Raw genomic sequence first — 9,391 nt, forward strand, 5'->3', positions numbered from 1 at the left:
CCCCAGTTCAATCATGAGAAAACATCAGACAACCGGAGGGACATTCTACCAAATACCTGACTAGTGTGAAGATCCTGAAAAACAAAGAAAGACGAAGATTTTCACAGATCAGAGGAGACTAAAGAGACATGTTAAGTAAATACAATACGATTTCCTAGTTTTGCCCTTTGAACAGACAGAAGACACTCGTGGAAAAACTGATGAAATCCAAATGAAGTCTGTAGTTTACTTACTGATGTGCCAATGTCAATTTCTCAGTTTTGGTAAATGTACCTGGTAATGTAAGATGTTAATATTAAGGGAAGTTGTGAAGGGTATATAGGAACTTTATATACTATCTTTATAACTTCTGTATATCTACAACCATTTAAAATTTTTAAACATGAAATATAAATAAATAGAAATTGTTTAAATGTGCTCCAGATGGCGCTAATGGACGGCCAGGTTTGAGAAGCCCTACTCTAGGTAAAGGCAGACATTTGAGCTGAGTCCCAAAGGGGTAATATATCTTGAGCCATTTGAGAGATATGATGAGAAGTTTGTTATCGTAGCACTTTTCTCTAGTGTACATAATAAGGTAGAAAATGAAGAAAGACAGGCAGTTGGTCAGATTATAAACAGTCTTCTTATCACACAGGATATGTTCTCTGCAGGCTTTGGGAAGCCATTATAATTTTTCAAGCAAAATGAAGTTGGAACTCATATTTGGGGTTAGTTTTTTTTTTTTTTTTTTTTTGCGGTACGCGGACCTCTCACTGTTGTGGCCTCTCCCGTTGCGGAGCACAGGCTCTGGACGCGCAGGCTCAGCGGCCATGGCTCACGGGCCCAGCCGCTCCGCAGCATGTGGGATCCTCCCAGACTGGGGCACGAACCCGTGTCCGCTGCGTCGGCGGGCAGACTCTCAACCACTGCGCCACCAGGGAAGCCCTGGGGTTAGTTTTTAAAGAACTCTACTGTTACTTAAATGCTTTATAACAATAGCAATCATTTTAAAAACATCTTGCAAGTTTATTTTTTGAAGGGTGTGGATTTCTGTGTGGATGCCATAAGAAAAATATTTTTCTAAATGTCAATGTTCTTTCCTTGGTGCGTTTCTTTCTGCATTATGCCACCTTCTACCTAGTTGGGCATCCCTGGCAGGGACTAGCAAGTGTTAGGATTACAATAGCAGAAATGCAATGGGAGAGTAAGAGTTAAAGCTAAGCTTCCAACACACAAAGTAGGATTTTGCGAGAAGCAACTCGCAAGCTAGGCTGAGTCAAGCTGATCAGATAGACCACAGAGTTTGTGGTAAGGTAACTCCAGATCAGAAAGGAAGAAGCAAGGCAAGCTCAGCCCTCTAGCTCCAGGAGTGACCCCTGCGTCGTTTAAAATCTTTCCAGAAGCAGCTCTTTATTAGAAATGGGATCTTTCTCTGAGTCTTCAGGACAATGTTCCTGTGGAGAGAAACAGGCAGGATTGTCCAGTCAGCGACTCCATGTACCCAGTTGCCCCGGAATGGGCTTACTGGGGCCGGTAAACTCAGCTTCTCAAAGGAATGAGGGCTCCCTTCCCTCTGGCAGCTTGAATCCTGTTTCTTAAAGGGTTGCCAGGAGCTTGCAGTTGGTGATGTCCGACAACCCTCTGCACAGCTGGTGTATCACTGAGTCCTTGGTGCCTATGTTCTGAAAGCTTATCACCTACATACAAGATGTTCTCCTATTTACACCATAAGAAAATAGACTAGAAGGGGACAGAGACTCTCCCCTAAAAACAAGCTCACAGCTGCATTGCTCTAACCCTGTCTAATTGTTAAAAATATCCATCAATGGAAAACTAGTTAACTAAATTTTGGGACAAATATGAACTAGAATACTATGCAATCATTACAAATCATTATGGGGACATATAATTTTGAGTTGGAAAGAGGTTTATAAATATCTTGAATGAAAGGAAATAAAGCTAAATTCAGCTTGAGTATGCTGCAGTTCATGAAAATAGTGTTACATAAATTTGTGCATGAAGGTGTGTGCCTCTGTATAGGCACAGAGACCTATATGGAAGAATATTCATTAATTTAACATCTTTCATCTCTGAGAGATGGTGTTTTGATCCACTTTTTTCTTTGGGCCTTCTGTGCTGTTTTTTTTACTTTAATTTTACATTTTATTTTTTATAATCAGAAAAATAAACTATTTTCATTTTGAAATAAAGTTATTTGTTACACCTCAGAAAGCTCATGGTACTCTGAACATTCCTCACGTTGCTAATTATAATTTTAAATAACTATTAACACTTTTAAAAATTAAATTAATAATTAAATTAAAAATAATTAAAAATAATATTTTTATATGGCTGTACTATAGTTTAGACAAGATTTCTCTTTTCAAATTTGATGAATTAATGGATAAATATCTTGATATATAAATCCTTGAGTTTCTGACTAGTTCATTAGAATATAGAGGAAAATTTACTGAAGTAAAGTAAATTTTGACAATTATGGCCAAATTACTCTACCCAATAATTACAAGGTCTTTATCAGTTATATTTGTATACTATCTTTTAAAAAAAATTAGTTGCCATATGGTAACTTTTTTTTAAATCTTTTTTTTTTTTTTTCCGGTACATGGGCCCCTCTCTCGCTGCGGAGCACAGGCTCCGGACGCGCAGGCTCAGCGGCCATGGCTCACGGGCCCAGCCGCTCCGCGGCACGCGGAATCCTCCCAGACCGGGGCACGAACCCGCGTCCCCTGCATTGGCAGGCGGACTCTCAACCACTCACCACCAGGGAAGCCCCTAAATCTTGTTTTCATTTCGATTTGTTTAGTTACCAGGGAGGCTGGGCATCTTAATACATTATTTGCTATTTTCGTAAGAATTAAATTTTTGAATTGCCTTTTCATGTCCTGTGCTCATTTCATTTAAATTTTAATTTCTTATTAACTTCCATGAAATCTTTCTATAATAAGGCCATGAGCTCACTGCTATAATAATTTTATAAATATTTATTCAATTTTATATTTTGTTTGCAGTGGTTTTTTAAATACATATACAGAAGTAATATGTGTTTTATATGGTCAAATGTATTATAAATATTTGTTTTATAGTATTTTTCTATTGATTTTTATGCCTGAGAAGTTCTTTCCCATCTCAAACTCAGATGTTTCTTATTCTTAGTTATTTTATAGCTAAATCATACACATCTAATTCTTTAGTTCATCTGGATTTTGTTTTGATGTGAGACCCTATGAGGTGAAGGTCTGTTTTTTTCCCAAATGGTTAACCAACTAATGAGATCCTAAAATATTACAATCTAAGGTCAGCTTAGACTTTAGGGTCTGTTACGTAATGGTTGGACCAGTTAGAGGGTTCTTTCTTCCAGAATTATTTGAAGTAGTTTGTAGTTCATTGTTTGCTAGAAGCAGTGTATAGAAATGAAAACCACTGGCAACTCCACTCCCCTGAACTTTCCTGGATCTGCACCTGTATTACCTTCCTGCTCCTGGCTTTGGTGAGCCAATGATAAAGTGTGTCCTCCTCCAGGTGCATGCATTATGTTAAACTGCAGCCCTTGAACAGAAGTGGAGAGGGGAGGCTGGTCTGGAGTGAGATGGCCCTGGCTGCCTCATAGAGCGGTTCCTGTGATAGAGAGATAACCGATGGTTGCTCATCTATAAAGACCCCACATCTCTGGAGCTTAGGGATGCAGGGAAACCTCTTACCATCCTGATGAGGAACCACTTAGACACTTAGGTTAATATAACTTCTCTTGGAATGTGACAGAGAGAACTAATGTGTTTAATCTGCAGGGCAGTTGCGATTTGCCACTGATTTCTTAAATTATTTTAGAAAGTATGTTGGGGATGCCCAGCATCCTTCTTAACCCAAAAGTCCAGTAATTATGTTCATACTTATTATTTACTTCATTTGAATCAGCCCTTTAGAGGAGACTTCATACTTGCTGACCCATTGATTATGTAATGAATTTGTAATGTATGTAAAATATGTAAAGCACCTTACAGTGCTTTGCTTCACTATTCATACATAAGCTTGGGGCTTTTTTATCCCGGTATTTTTGCTGAAAAGATAAGTATATTTTAATTCTTCCAGTCATTGTAACTTGTAACTAATTATAGCAAAGGGAAAAAAGAGAAGGTTTCCAAATCAAACCTTTATCCCCCATAGCCCTCTCTTATCCCCCCAAAAAACTCTTCACCATAAACTTTCCTAAAACTTTACTTTTTGGGAAAAAATCCGTGCTCTGTTTTAATGCAGGTCTAATTTGTTGTGTGTCTTCAATAACTGTATCCCATTCCAGAATATGTAGCCAAAAATAACCCACTGGCAGTGGCGGCAGCTTCATCGTCTCCTCAGGATCTCCTGTACTTTATGGTTACTTGCTTTCTGAAAATAGTACAATCTCTCCTTAGTGAATTAATCTTTTAACAGAATTTCTTCTGCACTATTTAGCAAAATAACTCCACTCAGCTCTACCCCACCCTCTATAAGTAATTAGAGATAAGTATGTTTTAATGCATTTCTGAATATTCTGCTCTAATACGCTCTTCAGTCACAAATAAGCCCTGAAGCTACGTGTCCCTGGCGCTGTTGAGTCTGGGTTTGCACACGTAATCGTGCAGCACTTGATTCATCTGACCGTGCCGTGACTCAAATTTGCCTTCCAAAGGGGCAGAAAATAAAATAGCTAACAGGCTATCCTGAAATCTCAGATCAGTGGTGTATTTCCTTCTCCCTTCCACCAAATGTTAAGAAACTTAGCTGAGTTAGAAAAGTCGCTTCCACTACTCCCTCTGTCAGTATGTTCTATCCTCCACGGCTCCTAATTAGGGTTCAGCTTGGTTTTTTTTCCTACTCTGGCTCAAGGTGCATCTCTGTGGCTCCATCCACCCCCACTTGCACATGTATCACTCCCTCTGTTCCCAAGTCTGGCTGTTCGTCCAACCATTATAGTTTAGTTCATCCAAGATCAGTCCAAGCACTGCTAGAAAGGCCAGAGATGAGGTTAACGGGCATACATGATTTCCAGACCACTAGGCACGTTGGAGCTCAGTGAGTCATTTTTCAAAAGTAGATACTATGTTTATTTTCCATTCTTTAGGAAAGAAAGAAAACTCAAAGTGCTTCTGAGACAAAAGGTAGACCCCAATGTTGGCATTAAAAGCAGAATCCATAAAATGCTATAGAACTAGACTTGCATAATTTTCATTCTCTTAATCCAAGGGGAGTTTTGCATTAGATCCTGTTGTTCTGGTTGTGACAATTTTTCAGATTCCATTTAGGATCATGGACATCTTCCCATGAAAGGCTTGGAGCAGTCCTGCTCTAAATATGGTCCACAACTTGGGGCTTGTCCACGACAAGACACGTACAGAAATCGGGGGCGATGCCCATTGTTGGCAAGGCTGTAGGACTCTCAGACATTGCTGGCTGGAGGGCGAAACTGTCTGGCCACTTTGGAAACAGTTTGATGGTTTCTTATAAAGTTAAGACACTTGGTACCCTTACCATACCACCTGGCAGTCCTACTCTGAGGTAGTTACTCAAGAGAAATATAATTTATGTCCACACAAAGACTTGTAGGTAGCAGCATTATTTACAATGGCGAGAAACTGGAGACAACCCAAATTTCTATCTGCCAGTAAGTGCATAAATAAACTGTGACATATCCGTATTATGGGCTATTATACAGCAAGAAAAAAGGAATGAAGTAATATACACAACCACATGGATGAGTTTCAAAAATATTATTTTAGGTGAAAGACACCAAACACAAAAGACTACATACAGTATGATTCCATTTATGTGAAGTTCTACTAAAGGTAAAACTATACTGACAGCAGATCGGTGGTTGTCTGGGGCTGGGAATCAGGGTGGAGGGAATCTACTGAAAAGGGACAAGAGAGAACTTTTTAGAATGATGGAATCATTCTATCTGATTTTAGTGGAGGTTAAATGACTGTATACAATCATCCAAATACACACTTAAAGTGAGTGAATTGTAGTGTAGTTGTTTGAAAGGGAAGAAAAATTTCACTGGGTCCTAAAAGGGGAACAATTTTGGGCCACAACCAATAAGCCTGAGGTAGAGGTATCTTTTATTTTGTGTTAATCTCAATGAGTTCTGAGAGTCCTCTGTAACCCAGGTGCAGGCAAACAAGACTAACATCCACATTTCAGTCTTGCTACATCATGTCAGCTGCTGAGTCGGGAGCGTCACTAGACCTAGGGTCAAATCCCTGCAATAACGTGCTGTGTATACCTTCAGATCCAGCCTTGAAAGTGTGGGCCACTGACTCAAAACAAAATGTCATTCTTACTGTAACATTTATTTTGTGTTTTCCTTTTTACAAGCACCTCAAAGAATAGCATCAACAGCTTAATGTTTACCTCAATGAATCAAGGCTGTTTCCATAGCAACACCTCTAATTCTCTGGAACTGCAATTTTATATCAATTTACTATTAATGGAAGACAAAACAAAAGAAAGCAGACAGAACAGAGAAAACTTAATACCTAACACTGACAAGCAGAACAAGGAGGAAGGGAAGTAAACATGTCATTTGCAAGGTTTTTAATACTTAGTGGGCTATGATGTTATTCAGTAGTTAACCATTTCATGCTTAGATTCAGATAATGATTTCAAAGGACTATAAAGTCTTTGAATTAAAATGGCCTTGAGGGTTTCCCTAGTGGCCCAGTGGTTAAGAATCTGCCTGCCAGTGCAGGGGACACAGGTTCAAGCCTTGGTCCAGGAAGATCCCACATGCCACGGAGCAGCAAAGCCCATGCTCCACAACTACTGAGTCTGCGCTCTAGAGCCTGCGAGCCACAACTACTGAAGCCCACACGCCTAGAGCGCGTGCTCCGCAACAAGAGAAGCCACCACAATGAGAAGCCCGCGCACCACAACGAAGAGTAGCCCCCGCTCGCTGCAACTAGAGAAAGCCCGTGCGCAGCAACAAAGACCCAACGCAGCCAAAAATAAATAAATAAAATATAAATAAATTAATAAATAAAATAAAATGGCCTTGAAAGCCATCTGGCACCTTTTATTTTAAAGTCTAGGAAACTCGTTCCCAGAAGAGGTAAGGGATTTAATTAAGGTCACTGGGCTGGTAAGGTGCAGAGCCAAGACCAGAGCACGGGCTACAGACTTGAAGCTTGGGGCTCTTTTTATGCACCACATGATACTGTCTCTGTCAGAATGTGATTTCTTTTGTGTTATGATTCCTACTCATCTTGTGTGAAAATTGTAGGATTCAACCTAAGCTGTGTTAAGTAGTTCAAAATGGAGTCACAGCGTCCTTTGTGAACTTCCATGGTAGCTGTTTTGAAACGTCTGGTATAGGACTGAGTGTCTTAGAATGATAAACTAGGAGTGTTTGGTACTGATGAACCTAGTGGCAAGGCAGGAGTAAAGATGCAGATATAAAGAACAGACTTGAAAATACGGGAGAGAAGGGGAAGCTGGGATGAAGTGAGAGAGTAGCAATGACACGTACACACTATATACACTACCAAATGTAAAATGGATAGCTAGTGGGAAGCAGCTGCATAGAGCACAGGGAGATCAGCTCGTTGCTTTGGGACAACCTAGAGGGGTGGCATAGGGAGGGTGGGAGGGAGGCTCAAGAGGGAGGGGATATGGGGATATATGTATACATTTAGCTGATTCACTTTGCTGTACAGCAGAAAGTAACACAACATTGTAAAGCAATTATACTCCAATAAAGATATTTAAAAAAAGACACATGCACCCCAATGTTCATTGCAGCACTGTTTACAATAGCCAGGACATGGAAGCAACCTAAATGTCCTTCAACAGAGGAATAGATAAAGAAGATGTGGTACATATATACAATGGATATTATTCAGCCATAAAAAGGAATGAAATTGGGTCATTTGTAGAGACGTGGATGAACCTAGAGACTGCCATACAGAGTGAAGTAAGTCAGAAAGAGAAAAACAAACATCATATATTAACGCATATATGTGGAATTTAGAACAATGCTATAGATGATCTTATCTGCAAAGCAGAATAGAGACACAGACATAGAGATCAAAACGTATGGATACCAAGGAGGAAAGGGGGGTGGGATGCATTGGGAGATTGGGATTGACATATATACACTATTGATACTATGTATAAAATAGATAACTAATGAGAACCTACTGTATAGCACAGGGAACTCTACTCAGTGCTCTGCGGTGACCTAAATGGGAAGGAAATCCAAAAAAGAGTGGATATATGTGTACGTATAGCTGATTCACTTTGCTGTACAGCAGAAACTAACACAACATTGTAAAGCAGCTATACTCCAATAAAAATTAATTTAAAAAATAAAAAACAAGGGACTTACCTGGTGGCACAGTGGATAGGACTCCGTGCTCGCAGTGCAGGGGGCCCGGGTTCGATACCTGGTCAGGGAACTAGATCCCACATCATGCCGCAACTGGGGGTTTGCATGTCACAATTGAGGAGCCCATGAGCCGTAAATGAGACCTGGTACAACCAAATAAATAAATATTTTAAAAATAAAATAAATAAAAAATAAAAGTTAAAAAAAAATCAGACACCATGTAGCAAGTATGTATTAGTCAGGATTCAATTACAGGAAGCAGAGACCACCATAGGGATTTTATGCAGAACGGGATTTAATAGTAGGAATTAGGTGCTCAGGAAATTGGTGGAAGGACGGCTGGACTGGGCTGTAGGCTAGGTCTCCAAGCATGATACTCAGAACACTACAGAACTGACCCACCAGGGAAGCTTTCACACCTGTCCCAACTAGGGAGGTGGAAAATCAAGGAGCTGCCATTGGAACTATTGAGTTCAAGAAAATGTCAGTGCACATAAAATCCAGGATCAAGTACTTGGTATCCAGAGGTCACTGGTGCTCTCACCATCTACAAATCTGGGGATTAGACACTGGACCACTTCTCAGGGGTGAAACCACTATATTCCATAATCATACACAACATCAGAAACAGCCCCTAAAGTAACAGGAGATGCCTCAACCTCATTTCCACCTTCAAATTTCCAATGAAAGCATCTTATTGGCAGGATCTAATTTGTACCCAGCACTTTGCCTGTAGGGAAGTGTAAAAATCTAGTTTGGTTTAAAAGTTTTCCAATTTCTGCTGTACTGGAAGGTGCACTAAAAGGAGGAGTAAATGAAGGCTGAATATCAGTCGACTGCTTTCAGGTGAAGGAATTCATCAATCCAGTTGGTTAATGGATATTAGTATAAACCCACAATAACTGGAGCATGATATGGGGAAGTAGAAGAATACCTGGACGGCTGAAAGTGGGGTAGACTATCCCAAAACACCGTCGATGGAGGGAATGGGAAGTGAGGCAGCCACGATACAGAGCAGTTGACCGAATCAGT

General features: G+C 40.0%; 1 long non-coding RNA gene across 1 annotated transcript in view; it reads right to left on the reverse strand.

Annotated features, from left to right (window-relative positions):
* LOC307191814 overlaps window positions 1-8,891 on the reverse strand; it is an 89,227-nt gene extending 80,336 nt beyond the window's left edge. Inside the window, exon 1 of the long non-coding RNA XR_013829853.1 lies at window positions 8,360-8,891. This is a non-coding gene — a long non-coding RNA (uncharacterized lncRNA). The remainder of the gene's footprint in view (window positions 1-8,359) is intronic.
* Window positions 8,892-9,391: the final 500 nt, after the last annotated feature.

Source organism: Stenella coeruleoalba, assembly GCF_951394435.1.
Source record: "Stenella coeruleoalba genome assembly, chromosome: 9".
Taxonomy (NCBI): domain Eukaryota; kingdom Metazoa; phylum Chordata; class Mammalia; order Artiodactyla; family Delphinidae; genus Stenella; species Stenella coeruleoalba.